The sequence below is a fragment of the Prosopis cineraria genome, unplaced genomic scaffold (genome assembly GCF_029017545.1).
Source record: "Prosopis cineraria cultivar Desert tree isolate PC_DT_omini unplaced genomic scaffold, ASM2901754v1 PC8, whole genome shotgun sequence".
Lineage (NCBI taxonomy): Eukaryota > Viridiplantae > Streptophyta > Magnoliopsida > Fabales > Fabaceae > Prosopis > Prosopis cineraria.
In genome coordinates this window covers 22,672,443-22,687,846 of record NW_026555339.1, presented here as the reverse complement: position 1 = coordinate 22,687,846, position 15,404 = coordinate 22,672,443, and the positions used below count along the sequence as shown (strand labels likewise).

Below are 15,404 nucleotides of genomic sequence, written 5' to 3'. Positions count from 1 at the left end.
AAATTTCTATGCTTCTTCTTCAATAAATACTCTTCACACATAATGAAAGAAGGATTCAAGTTCGTGAACGGGGACATACGAATATTTGCATCCGCATTCAACGCTCATTCGAATGTTGATTAGGGACAGGAGCAATTATAACTACTCCGTTTCAAGTTAAATTGATCCATACCATTCATTTAAATTAATTTTAAATATTTTAATATTATATTTATTAAAATAAAAAAATTAAAAAATTTTAATATTAAATCTAGACTATTTAAAGTACATTTAAATAATTAATTTATAAAATTTATAATTTTTTAATATTAAATTAGGTTATTTAAATTATATTTGAACTGTCTAAATAAAGTTCAGAATCTATCTAGCTAATCAATTATAAAATTATAAAAAAATTTAATATTAAATTAGGCTGCTAGATTAAATCTAATGGGCCAGATTGATACTGAACATATTTATTAAAATTTTAAATTTTTTCTATTTTTATATTAATAAATATAATGTTAAAAATATTTAAAAAATTAATTTAAATGGACGGTAGGATCAATTTGAACTGGAATGGAGGGCCAAGATTGCTCTTGACCTTCACGGGCACGGGTGCGCAGCGAATGCAAATTGCAAATATTTAAGCATTTTTTTTTATTTTTTTGGTGAAGGGACGTACCCAGTGAGAACACGCGATTTTTAGTCAAACTATGTCACACGAAGTTCTTCAGCATCTGTTTCTATTCAATGCGAAAAAGTTGAAATATGCCATTTTGAGTTGAGCATCATATTATAATTTATAGCAATTACTAAATCGTGATATCAATAAAATAAATATGGATTCACTGTATATGTTTTTTTACCACTCTAACTATGAGCAATGGATCTAAACAGGTGCTCCTACCAAAAGGATTGAAAATCACATGTTGCTCTCATCCGATTTTTTCTTGGGATGATAAAATTCTTAGGATTTAAATCCTCTTAAGATGCGATTTGAAAATTTCAGTGAAGTTTACATTTTTTAAGTATTTTTATTCATTTTATTATTTTTTATAAAATATAAAATATTCTCTTTTTCTTTAACAGACAAACTTCACTAAAATTTACAAATGCCAACTTTAGAGAATTTAAATCCAAATTTTTACTACATTAAAGTTTGCCTCAATTATTAATTTGGTCCCTCAAATTAATTTTTATTAATTTAATTTCTCAATTTTATCTTAGTTATTGATATGATCCTTATTGATTAAAGAGAATGCAACACTGTTAAAATTAATTGATATGGATAATAGAATATTAATAGTAGCAGCCATTTAGATTAGTAAAAGAAGTGTAATTATTTAAGTAAAGAAAAACATACTCAAAAAAATTAAAAACAAAAAGAATGATTTTCATGATAGTTAATTTGTTCTCATTTAGTTACGTCATCAAATTATCAAGTCATTTTACATACATATTAATTATTTTGAGAGTTAATTTGTATTTTAAAATATAAGAATAACACAATGATTTAAGAAATTATAAGAAACCAAATTAATAAAAATTAAACCCAAGGGACCAACTTGATAAATGAGACAAAACTAAAGGACCAAAAGTTTATTATTATTATTATTTTTTTAAAGAAACACAGGTACATTCTCTGCATATAGAAATCAAATCTGCGTCTTTAGTAGACATAAATAGATAATGAATGTGAATAAGATCTTCATTCATATATAAAGGAACATTCAATAAGTGTAAATATCATTCCTAACAACAAGCAACTATGGGGTTCTATGCATCTTTCTTCTTCTTCTTCCTCGTCCTCTGTCTCTTTGCTCAAAGGTACACATATATTTTTTCTAACTCTTCAATGATGATATCTTCTCCTGCCAATGATTTTTTTTCAAGGAAAAATGTGTGTTTTATTTACCTGTGGATATTATGAATGTTGCGTTTCAGTGTGTGGTCTGAAAATGCTATCACCCACCAAGAGGCTGGAATTCCTATGATTCCTTCAGTTGGATAATTTCCGAAGGCGAATTCTTGCAGAATGCTGAAGTACTTTCCAAGCGTCTTCTTCCTCATGGATATGAGGTACAATAATTAATTAAATATTTAAATTCTCAACCTTTTTTAATTCCTTTACAAGGTAGAAAGAAAGTATTTATTTTGGTTCTATTTATAAGACCTTGATCGTTGTATTTATAATTTATCTTTACCTTTTTATCGCTTGTAAAAGTTGGGAATGTTATTAAATATATACTAGAGTGTTTTATTTTTAAAGTATACATATTTAATATGAATAAAGTTGAAAATTTATTGTATATTTTTAGATAGAATTAAAGAGATTTGAGGATTTTTTTGTTTTGGTAAAGATACTAGAAATGATTTATAAATAAGACTAGAGAAATATATTAGTATAAATTATATTATAATGAATAACAAAATCAACGTATAAAAATGAATAGTTGTCTTTATTTGTTTCTGAAAAAAAGATTACAATTGTATTTTAGTTTTCCATTGACCTCCATATATTTGGTTAGTTTTGTCCTTGACGTTAAGAATGACCATTAACAAGTATTCCATCCATCCTAATAATCATTATTAATCAAACTTTATTTTAAAAAAATATAATATTTTAGGATATCAAACCAAATGCACCTCCAAAATATCTACTAAAATAGGACGTAGAGAGTAGCTAGCCAATAAAATTGATAGACTACTTAACATAATTTCTTAATCATATTTAATTAAATTGCTCTCTTACTTTCAACTTTTCTGAATTATTTTGCAGTATGCTGTGGTAGATTTTCTTTGGTACAGGAGTCTTGATGGAGGAGATCAGTCATTTGGAAGGAAAACAAGGATGAATGGGGAAGACTACTTCCTGATCCAGCCAGATGGCCTTCATCTATTGGTGGAAAAGGATTCAAACCAGTGGCTGATAAAATTCACAGTATGGGTTTGAAGTTTGGGATTCATCTCATGGCTGGAATTAGCTCTCAAGCAGTTGAACAAAGCACTCCTATCATGGATACAAACACGGTACGTGCTATCATTCTGGTCAACCTGCCCGAGTTGAACCATTAACTATTAAACTAATATTTTGATCAATTTAATAAAATATTTTATTTATAATTAGTTTGACTACGATTTTAAACAAGTGCCTTGGACTGGCTCAATAACTAATCTGGATTTCAATACATATATGCTCAATTGAATAAATTGAGATTTTGAATTGAGGGTTTTATCATATTGGAACTGTTAAAGTTCAACTTAGATGATTTAGATATATTAGACATAATCAGCTCATATTCTGAAGGAGAATGTGGAGCCAGTAAAACAAACTTTTTCTAGCTAACTTTTGAACTTCTAGAATAGTGGTTGGGCTATTCGTTCCAAAAAAAAAAAAAAAGAGTAGTGGTTGGGCTAGCTTGCTCTTTCATGATTTTGTTTATAAACTCAAACTTATAACAATACTATTTTTTTTTTTTTAATAATTCGCAAGGATGAGAAGTTTTACAGTTTTGTCGAGGATTCTCGTTCACCAATGGGAGGATTTCAATTCCTTTCTTCCTTTTATTTCTTTTTTCTTTTTTCTTTTTACAGACCAAGTGGTCTTTCAGCTACCTTACCAAGGATTAAGTTGACCAGAAAATGATCAGTAAAAAGAAGTTTAGGATTTAACTGTACCTTTTTTTTTTTAGCCGAAGGATTAACTTTACGTTACTTCACTAGAAACAAAATGTTCTGCATTTTCTCAGGCGGTTATTGAATAATTTCTCAACACAAGCTATTGCTTGTGTTAAATGAAGTTGAGAGAAAAAAGATGTTTCGTTAAGCATTTTTCCTTTGGATCTCTATCACAAGGCATGCCTATCTACCTTATTGAAATATGTGGTTAAGTCATTAACTTTTTCACAAAATAAATAAATTTTTAATTTTACCTCTATTTAAATGAAAAATTTTAAATTTATATTATATTCTCTCTCATAATTAATGAATTTAAATATGATTAATATTAAAAAAAATATAATTAATACAACTTGAAGTGCCTTATAGGCTAGAAAGCGCCCTATAATACGAAAACTAAAGACAATGCTCTAGACTACACATTTAATCATCATTTTAATTAAACGAATCTTAGTTTCTCAGTAATTAATTAACTAATATTTGAGATTTGGTGTGTAATTAATGCAATAATGCTGAATTTGTTAGGGAGGTGTTTATAAGGAAGCAGGTAGAGAGTGGCACGCAGGAGATATAGGAATAAAGTCAAGGGCTTGTGGTTGGATGTCCAAAAGTTTCATGGCTATCAATTTAACATTGGGAGCTGGAAGAGCCTACTTGAAATCTATCTATCACTTATATGCTTCCTGGGATATTGATTTTGGTACTCTCTCTCTAACTATATATACATTATTTTATGTGCTTCAAACAAATTCATTAACACACACACACATTAAGTCAATGATTGATCATTAGTTTTGCAATGGATTCGGAAAAATTACAGGTTATTATTTTTGGTCCTTCAACTTTATATAAGATTTTAGTTTGATTCTTTAATTTTAAGATTAAGGGTTATTTTTTTCTTTAACTTTACTTGATGATTACTAGATATCATAAACTCAACCATGGATTAATTTTTCTCTCAACTTTAAATCCCTTCCTTCATCACAATGACATTAAAAACACTTAATGTTTGTTAGTCATTAATGGGTCCACTATTTTTTAAAATATTTTGTATTGCTTTAAGGCTCATTTTTTTCTTTCAACTTTTATTTGAAGGGTCAACTCAAATATTTTATAATAAAAATATTTAAAAAATGTAAAGTAAGACCCACTAATGGTCAATTAACAGTGAGAAAATAGCAAGCTGGTAAGAGAGGGAACATTTAAAGTCGAGAGATAAAATTAACCCATAATTAAGTTTAAGATCACCAGTAACCTTTTAGGTGAAATTTAGGGGCAAAAATGACCTTAATTCTTAATTTTATAACGTATATTTTTAATTTCTAACTCTAATATTTTTAATTTTAAATAATTATTTTTTATATCAATTATTATTATTCTTAAAAAAATTAGACTTCACATTTGAATGTTTTGTTATCTAAAATTTTTTTGTATAACTTTTTTATTAATAAAACTGACAATGTTAGAATTAAAAAAATTAAAAAGATACTTTATAAAATTAAGAGACTAAGATAAACTATGTATAAAGTTAAAGGATTAAATATATATTTTAGTGTATTTTGAATTGGAATGTGTTTGGAAAAAAATGATCTTTATAGTTCAGATTTTGGAATGATTTGTTAGCTACTTTATGATAAAATTGTTATTCTTATTTTTTTATAAATACAAAGTGAAAAAAGTACTGCTCAATAAAACTCTCTGAAGAAAACAATGTCATGGTTTTGAGTGATCTCTATATAGAAGTTTACAAAATTATTATCAATAGTAAAATTTACAAAAATGCTATAATTTGTCTTCAAAATAAGCAACAAATATCATAGTATCTTTAATTAACATGTATTTGTTATTATTTTTTTTTTTAACTCCAGTGAAACTTGACTGCGTGTTTGGCGATAACTTGGACGTAGAAGAAATAACTACAGTATCCGAGGTATGCTCTAGATTATTCCTCACTCTCTCATACTTATTGATCATGACAAGAAGATTTAAAACTAACAAAATAAACGACATGTCGTACATGTAGATTTTGAAGGAGCTTAATCGTTCCGTGGTGTTTTCTCTGTCGCCTGGCGTGTCTGCAACGCCAAACATGGCTAAGCAAATAAGTGGAATAGTTAACATGTATCGTGTAACAGGAGATGATTGGGATCAGTGGCAACACGTGGCAGATCACTTTGATGTTGCAAGGTGATTATAATTTAGCCAGAATCACGGAAAATCCCTCCAAAATATTTAAATGACACTTAAATACCGCAAAACGTGATAATTTGGGACTTTTCAAGTCTCTTGAGACTTATATGTCATTTTAATAGTATTTTACTTAAGTTTTGTGATAGGTCCTACATTTTTTTCGATGTTCTAGATCTCCACACTTTTATTTTTTGGCATTCTAAATCCCTCTTTGAATAGTGTTATAGGTGTTAGATTTATTATATTAAGTATGCTCACGGATAACATACTCTATCAAATATCTTAAGCCCTTTAGTTAGATACTTCATAAGCTTTGTATATCATGATCCATTTTTTAATCTTTAGATGTGGGATTTCTTTTTGCATTCTAATATCCTCTCTATTACTTTTTTCTCTCTGTTTTTTTCATTTTTTCTTTTTGCTTGGGCTTATACTTTTTTTTTAGTCCAGAGGCCTCAGGTCTATTCAATTTCTTCTCATTTTTCTTCTTCTTCTCTCTCTTTTCTTTTCTTTTTAATATCTTGTTGTATTTTTTTCATCTTTCATTTCTTTTCTTTTTTTCTCTTTCTTTTTTTTTCTCTCAATCGAATGGCTCATGATATCATGTTAGATTTACTATATTAAGTATACTTAAGGATAGTATACTCTATCAAAATAATTTAAGCCATTTGGTTAGATATTTAGCTTTATATATCATGATCCATTTTTTAATTTTTAGATGTAGGACTTCTTTTTACACTCTAATAATAAGGATCTAGAATATTAAAAAATAAAAGTACAAGGACATAGAACACCTAAAAAATGTGTAAGGCCCTGTAACAAAACTCAAGCAAAATTTTGGGATTTAAGGTTATGTTTTCCCTTTTAATTTTTGTAAAAAGATGATTTTGCCCGTCTAGAAAAAAAAAAATTCAATCTCTTCCCTTTTGGTCTGGTGAATGATGCCTAATTGTCATTTAAAATATTTTGGAGGGATTTTTCTATCATTCTTTCTTGTATTATTCTACTACGTAGTAATTGTTACTATATTTATTTATGATATTGAGAAAAATTAAAAGGTGTACGTGTCTTCTTTATTATGTTGGTTCAATTCTATAATTAAGTATTCCCTTTTTCAGGAATTTTGCTTCTGCTAATTTGATTGGAATCAGAGGTTTAAATGGCAAGTCGTGGCCTGATTTGGACATGCTTCCATTCGGATGGCTAACTGATCCAGGTGAATTATGAAGTTAATTTATTTCAAAATTTCTTAATAAACTAACTAATTAGTCAATAACTTACAACAAGGTAAACCAAAAGAAAAGTATTAATCAACAAGTTAATTTATTTCAATCTATATTTTTCAACAACATATAAATTAACAGAGTAACATATATATATATATATATAGAGAGAGAGAGAGAGAGAACTAGTACTCACAACTCCTCTGAAATTTTACAAACATCTTGTTCATTGTCAAAAAAAGCTGTGTGTATTCTTGATAACATAATGCAGTTTAAGGCAATTTTATACTCCCTCCATCTCAAATTATAAAATACTTCTAGGAGAAATTTGATGTTTCAAAATATAAGGCACTTTAAGAAGATTAAAGTTTTATTAAATAGTTTTATTCAATCTCTCTATTTAATTTTTGTTACTCTCTCTTTTCAATATATGTTTGTTTTGAAAAAATAAGAGTATTAAGTATATTGAATGAGATTTATTAGTATGTAAGATTTTATTTAAAAATATTTTATAATTTGAACCAGAGGGAGTATAATATATTCTTTGCTTTAGAAGAGTCATATATTGCATCTGGTCTCTAATATATGGCACATTCTAGAATAATTTTTTAGTATTTGATATAAGATATTTGTGGGGTATTAATTACATTTTTCTATAATATATCCCTATTTAAACTCATTATTAACTATGAGATAGAATGCACAAATTTAATTTTTCCATTTAAATAGAGGTAAAATTAAAAGTTTATTCTATTTATTTTCAAATAAAGTTAGTGAATTGATCAACATTCATTGTTTCCAGTGAATTAGCTAGAATGTCTTATAATTGGGCTAGAAGGAGTGTGTATGTTTTGAAAATTCTGAGAAATTCTATATAATTTGATAAATTTAATCCAATTATTGGCTAATAACAAAAAATAGAAGGGAGAGAAAATGGAGAAAGGAGAAAAGTGAAGGGATTTGAATTTCTAAAGGAAGTTGGAATCAATTCTAAAATAAAGGATGTGTGTGTACTTTTATTAAAATTCAAAAGAAGCAGTTAAAGGAAGGGATTTGAATTTCTAAAGGAAGTTGGAATCAATTCTAAAAATAAAGTGAAGGGATGAAGAAAAAGTGAAGAGAGGAGAAAATGTGAAGGGATTTGAATTTCTAAAGGAAGTCGGAATCAATTATAAAAATAAAGAAAGATGTGTGTGTGCTTTTATTAAAATTCAAAAGAAGCACTTAAAGGAAGTTGGAAACTTGGAATCGCTTTTAAAAATAAAGAAGGATGTGTATGTAATTTTATCAAAATTCAAAGGAAGAACTTATAATTTACTTATCTAAAAAAAATAAACTAATCTTTTGATATCCTTCTGCGCGATGCTCAATGAATATGCAATCAACAGTAGAAATTTTGAAATTGAGCTTCTTCTTTTTTTTCGGCCAGCTTGAAATTGAGCTTTCTGGGATCAATATTATTGTAAAGCTAATATTCTCTTTTTGCTGTTACTTTTCTATACAAAGGTGCGAAGCAAGGTCCCCATAGATTTACTAATCTTAGCCCCACAGAACAAATGACTCAGGTACATCTTTAATTTTTTCACAAGAAATTAATATTTATATACAAATGAATTGATTTTTTTCATTTAACTTCATTATATTAATCTGAATAATATATATCAAATTATCCTTTGAAGATGACTTTGTGGAGTATAGCAAAATCTCCCCTCATGTATGGAGGTGACCTGAGAAATATCGATGCAAAGACATTTAATCTTATCACAAATCCTACCCTCCTTGAGATTAATTCTAATAGTTCAAACAATATCGAGGTATGTTTATATTGCTTTTTTTTTTTTTTGGTTACGTCTAGTTTTATATAATTCACTACCAGAAAAATGGATTTTCTCTATGTGATTTCCGCAAGATTTTTTCACTAACAGATTTACACTTGTTTCTAGAAGCAAAACTACAGATTCAATCAATGTTTTAAGACCTAGACAATTAGATCAGTTGGATTGCCACTTAGATACAAAAGGGGCTCGGTTTATCTTGTTAGCCTATTTTGAGTTTTGGACCAAGCAGTTTTGACAAAAGTAGAGTTAACCCTAAAACCAAAACGGTTGGACCGTTTTGAACTATTTTTTATTTTTTATGTCTATTTTAGTAATATTTTTTTATTCAATTTAAAATATTAATGTTAATTTTTTTTGTGGTTGTTGTGGCAAAATTTTGAATGCATGATTTGTTTATTCTCTTTATATGAGTTAAAATGTAGAGAAAATTGAAAATTTGTTTTCTTCAAAAAAAAACAAATAAGGTAAATAAAAAATATACATACAAAAAAATGAGGAAATTAAGACTTAATGTGATATGATTAAATAATTCTAAATTGAGAATAATATTATTGATATTTTTAATATTTTAACGCATATAAATATTATTTTTATTTAATTATTATATCATAAATTTGATTTCTAGTTTAACAAGTTAAACTATGTAACGAAGATCATGACTCGTTGACCATTTCTAGTTGATTGTTTGGTCCAGTTTTTAATGCATTAGATCCTATACAGAGAAACCCCTAAATTAACCAGGTTTTAATTAACTAACTTAGATAAGTAAACTATTTATGGATCTAAGTTGCTAATTTTAAACTCTAATGATTAAAAAGTAAAAAGCTAAAGTGAACGTAACTGAATCGCAAAATTATTTTACTGATATGTATTACCTTTTTGCCCTATTTTTAATTTTTTCCAGTATCCTTTTCAAACTCTTGGAATTCGATCTTGGATTGCAACTGGAAGTGAAGGTATGATCTTAAATTTGGAGAAGAAAAAGATCAATGTTTTTTAAATTAGAACCCCAATCATTGAATAGTATTAACATTTCAATTATTAGTTTTGACTATATATAGTAGAAATGTGGTTAAATTAAATATGTGGGAACTAAATTATGTGGCGCATTTCATTATATATAATATAAGTAATTTTAATTTGTTAATCTTGAATGGCTTTTATCGAATGTTGACAAGTTCTACCAATGTTGGTGGTGATAAGATTTTCATGACACTAGAAGAGAAAAGTGGATAGAAATTTGGTCTCATACAAAATCTTCTATACCTTGAGTCACTTTCTCTTTCTAAATTCCAAAGCTCAAAGAATTTTGTTATAATAATCTCTTGAGAACTGTTATCAATGAAAATAAATCTCAATCATCATCATCATGGTAAAATTTTAAATTGGCCTCTAAACTATAGATGTAAGAGTGTATAAAACTCTAACCTCATTTTTAATGTAATGTTCCTCTTCAATTTTTAGAAACAATACAATCCAGCCACTACCATGAATGAAAGTTAATTTTAATTGTTATTTGATCAAAAAATGATATAAAAAACATCAAAATTACAAAAAAAAAGAAGAAGAAGACAAAAAATTACAGTAAATGATCCAAAAAATTACAAAAAAAGAGTGAATAAGATTTTATTGGTCTTTTTTTGTAATAATTGATGTCCTTTTTTTGTCATTTTTTATCAATTAACGATCAAAATTAATTTTTATTAGCGATAAGGACCAAATTGCACCTATTTCAAAAGTTGAAGGAGAACGTTACATCAAAAATGAGTTTCAGATCTTAGATACTCCTAAACCTATAAGTTAATTTCTAATTTGCTCTTTTACTGTTATTAATATTATTAGTACTAGTGCCACTAGCACATACATCGGTCTCTAATGTTGATATCATTGTTGTATGATTTACGTTCAGGGAAAGTTTATGTTGCATATTTCAATCTAAATCAGGAAAATTCGAGGATAATATTGAAGACATCAGATCTGGGAAGTGTGATTCCTGGAAGAAGCTTTGCAAGTTGCCAAGGCCAAGATTTGTGGAATGAAAAGAACAAAGTTACAAATGGGACAGTATTTGCCAACGTTGAACCACATGGTTGTGCACTCTTTGTCCTCACTTGTACCTGACTTCAATAAGCTTCTCATCTCTCAATCCAAACGAGCATATATATAATTGAAAAATAATAAATTTAGTCACTACATCACTGTTATATGTTAGTACATATATGATTACTATATAAGGTGTACTTGTTTCCGGAAGTGTTAAATAGGAATACATCTATAATGTTTTGTTACCCGAGCGTAATTGTTAGATTTGGATTTAGTGAGTAACCTTAATCTATTCACTTAATAAGTGTTTCATGTGATATGATAACACGTATAATTGTTTGATTTAATAAATGATCAAACAAATATAAGAGATTTTTCTGATATATAATATTCAGAAACTATCAAAACTCAAATTTTTGAAGGGATTGGAGACAAGAAATGTTTGGAGTGTGCTGATAATTTTTAAGTATTGAATAAATTTAATGATTGTAATTGAGACGTTAGTTAATGAATCCAAATCCGTGATTGTTTCATAAAAATCACTCATGCCTCTTGCTTTCATTTTATACACTTCGTTATTTTATTTCCTACGTAATTAAATGTGTACTCGTTCCATCCTCTGTTGTATATATGGTTCGTGATAATTTGTTTATTGATTGGCTTGAGGGAAAATTCTAAAATGTGAAGAAAAGGACTAAAATGACGAATGTAAACTCATTAGTCTTTTTTTTTTTTTTTGGTCTTTGCTAGTGGAATTATGATTTATGGTTTTGGTTCTTCTAATCAAGATTCAAAGGCAAACCTAATTCTTCTTAAAAACTAGCTCTCGAACGTAGTACTTTTAAAAGAGTTTCTTGTTTTTTTTTTTTTTTTTGCCAAGAGAAAACTGAAACACCATTAAACTCCAATAATCTATACAAAGTTCAATAGCAAGAAACTGCAGCAAAAAAAAAAAACAAACAAACCAATAAAAACCTATGAACAAAAAATAAAAAAAGCTAAGAACTAGAACAATTTTTGAAAACAAAAACCAAACAAGCCCTAAAAAGCTAAGAACCAGAACTCCTAGCTACGGAGGAAACAAAATTGCTAGGGTTGAAGCCAGAACAGTGTTTTAAAAAAGCTAAGAACCAGAACAGTTTTTGAAAACAAAAACCAAACAAACCCTAAAAAGCTAAGAACCAGAGCTCCAAGCTATGGGGGAAACAAAATAGCTAGGATTGAAGCCAAACGAGAAGCATGTTGGACAACCCAATTGATAGAGCTCTTCTACATATATAGAAGTTGCACAAGCAATCCAGTCTGTAGCAGCAATAGAATGTCTTGGGATCTATTTGAAGCAACGAATGCTCATCGATCCTCCAAGACTATTGAAAAAATCCACTAGTAGTGCCAAACAAACCCCATTCAGGCCAAGGTTGCCCATTATTTAAAATCTGCACTGATAGAAAATAGTCAGAATAAACACAAACGTCAGTTGTAGAATTAACACCTCACCAATTCAGACCAAAAGATATATATATATATATATAGTCTTTGCTTTGATTTGAAAAGGGGAGACAAGTTTAAAGCATGCTTACCCATAGTAACAACACAATCACCATATCCATAAGCGTAGTTACATGCTTTCAATCTAATTCTACTAGTAGAAGAAAGACTTCTCAACATAGGCAAAATTAACTGTAAACATCTTACCATTACCACGCTCGACATTATCAACATTAATATTTAGGTAAAAGAGAAAATTGTCCCCTAAACTATAGATCTAAAAGAGTTTATAACTCTAAATTTACTTTTTATACAATCTTCCTCTTTATATTTTAAAAATGATGCAATACAACCTCTACTATTAATAAAAGTTAACTTTGACTGTTAGTAGACTAAAAAATGACACAAAAGAACATTAAAAATTGTAGAAAAATGATCAACAAATTATAGTAAAAGACTCAAAAATTACAAGCAGTGATCCAAAAAAATTATAGAAAAGAACTAAGAAAAATTTATTGATCATTTTTTTGTTATTTTTGAGGTCTTTTTTGTTATTTTCTAATTAACTAACACTCAATATTAACTTTTATTAATGGTAAGACTAGATTGTATTATTTTTCAAAAGTTGTAAGGTGAAAATGCACAAAAAATGAGTTTAGAGTTTCAAATACTCCTGGATCTATAATTTAGAGGCCAATTCGCTTTATAATCCTTAATATTTCTACTTTTAGTAGCTTGGAAATTAAGTCCAGGATGTCTTCGAGAATTGGCATTCAAAAAAGACTTCCAATACATCAAAAGCAAGATGAATAGTTGATGCTGGATCATACATTTTTTTTTTATCAAAAATTAAAGAACAACTTGCATGGAGCAAAATATGGTATGAAGTTCTTTAAGCACTTGCTCAATAACACGGTTGCAATGGTTGTTTTTATGCTTCTCTCTCTATTCTTTTCTTTTAATCTTTTTTTTTTTAATAACAAGTCAAATGTTATCACACAATAAAGAGAGTACAACATAAAAGGCTTTTAGTACAAAAGCTAGAATTCCATAGTCCGAAAACAAACACGCACAAAAGTAAAAGGAAACTGAGCCCAAGAAAACAATGCCAACAAAGACGACCCATGACAACCAAGACCAAGGCCCACATTGCTATATGTATGGCATTTTTTTAATTTTTTTAATCTCGCATCTGAATTGTCAAAGGTAACTAACCAGTTCAGAAATTACTTTTTGAGATTTGACGTAGTAGAAAAAGTTAATCTTTTTACAGTGTGACAAACTCAAATAAAAAACAAACTTAAATAAATTATTATTAATTTAAAATAAATTATTGATAAAAGAATAATCCGAATCAATAAGTGTTCATTTAGATTTTAATTACAAGTAATTTTTTATTAATATATATTTACTTCAACAGTCATTAATTAATATTTTCTCTAGAAAGATGCCCATAAAAAATAAAAAACAAAACAAAACAGTTGAACAACTAGTGTCAAAACTTTTTAAAGAGAACAACGAGCAAGGTAGTAAATTGATTCCCATCCACTGGAAATCAATTCAACAACAGATATCATGTAGGATTTGAAAGACCCACATTTTAATGTTTTGTTTTCAAAGAATGACAGGAGTTTGAATTCTAACTTTTCCTCTCTGGGGGCAATAATTATAATATTACTATTATATCTTAATTGCTTTATTGTTGATAATTTAATATAATCATTTGCTTCCTTTTAAAATAAAAAAGATATTAAATCATTCAAAGACAAGTTACACTATTCGAATAAATTAAATTAAATTAAATTTCAGTGAAAAAAAGCAAGAAGGAAATCCGGAGAGTCAAATAGGCAGAATCACCTTTGCCATCGCAGGACAAGTGGACCCCACAAGAAGGGAAGGAAACAAACAAATAGTAAAAACACTCATAACTTATGACTATTTTCTTTTATACGACAAAACAATATCACAACTTCTAATTCTTTACATTTGTCATGATTATCTATTTAATCTCTGATATTTTTTCAAAATACAAATTAACCCTTAAATTCAAGGTTAAATAATAAATTAACACCTAAATTATATATACAAAAGTGTCTAGAAAATTTAATTATTTTAAGTATATATTCCTTGTTTAACTTTTAAAAACAATATAATGTTGACCCTATTATAAATAAAAGTTAATTTTAACTATTACTTGATCAGAAAATAATAAAAAAATCTCAAAAATTATAGAAAATGATTCACAAATTATAAAAATGGATCAAGAAAATTTTATCAAACATTTTTTATAACTTTTGAGGTTTTTTGTTATTTTTCAATCAATTAACAATTAAAGTTAATTATTATTAATGGTAGGAATCATATTGCACCATTTTTAAAAGTTAAAAAAAATATTACATAAAAAATGAGTTTAAAATTCTATATGCTCCTATACCTATAGTTTAGAGGTCAATTTACCATTTAACCCTTCAAATTAATCTAATATATAAAGTATATTAATAACTTGATATGTATATTTAGTTAAATAAAAATAAGTTAACCCTCACTTTAGTTTAATTTTTATCAATATAATTCCTGACATTGCATTTTTTTATGTTTTTTTAAATTTTAGAGTATGTTTTTTCCTAACTAAGTAATTGCATTTTTTTTATTAATCTATATCTACCATTTATATTCAATTATCAATGTCAATAAATTTTAACAATGTTGCTTATTTTTTAAATAATAGGAACTAAATTTATAATTGGGATAAACTTCAAAAACCAAATCAATTAAAAATTAATTTGAGAGATTAAATTGATAATTGAATTAAATTTGAATGACAAAAGGTTTCATGTTGCGTTTTCAAAATCATATCAATATTTTATCATTCATATAGTAAAATTCAAATATAAATTATATTATATTAGACATAATATATATTATGCTCCCTCCATTAAAAATGTAAGACATTTTTAATTAA

The 15,404-nt window shown here is 27.3% G+C and overlaps 1 pseudogene; it reads left to right on the top strand.

Annotated features, from left to right (window-relative positions):
* Positions 1-1,750: 1,750 nt before the first annotated feature.
* Positions 1,751-11,083, top strand: LOC129317470 (alpha-galactosidase-like; annotated as a pseudogene).
* Positions 11,084-15,404: the final 4,321 nt, after the last annotated feature.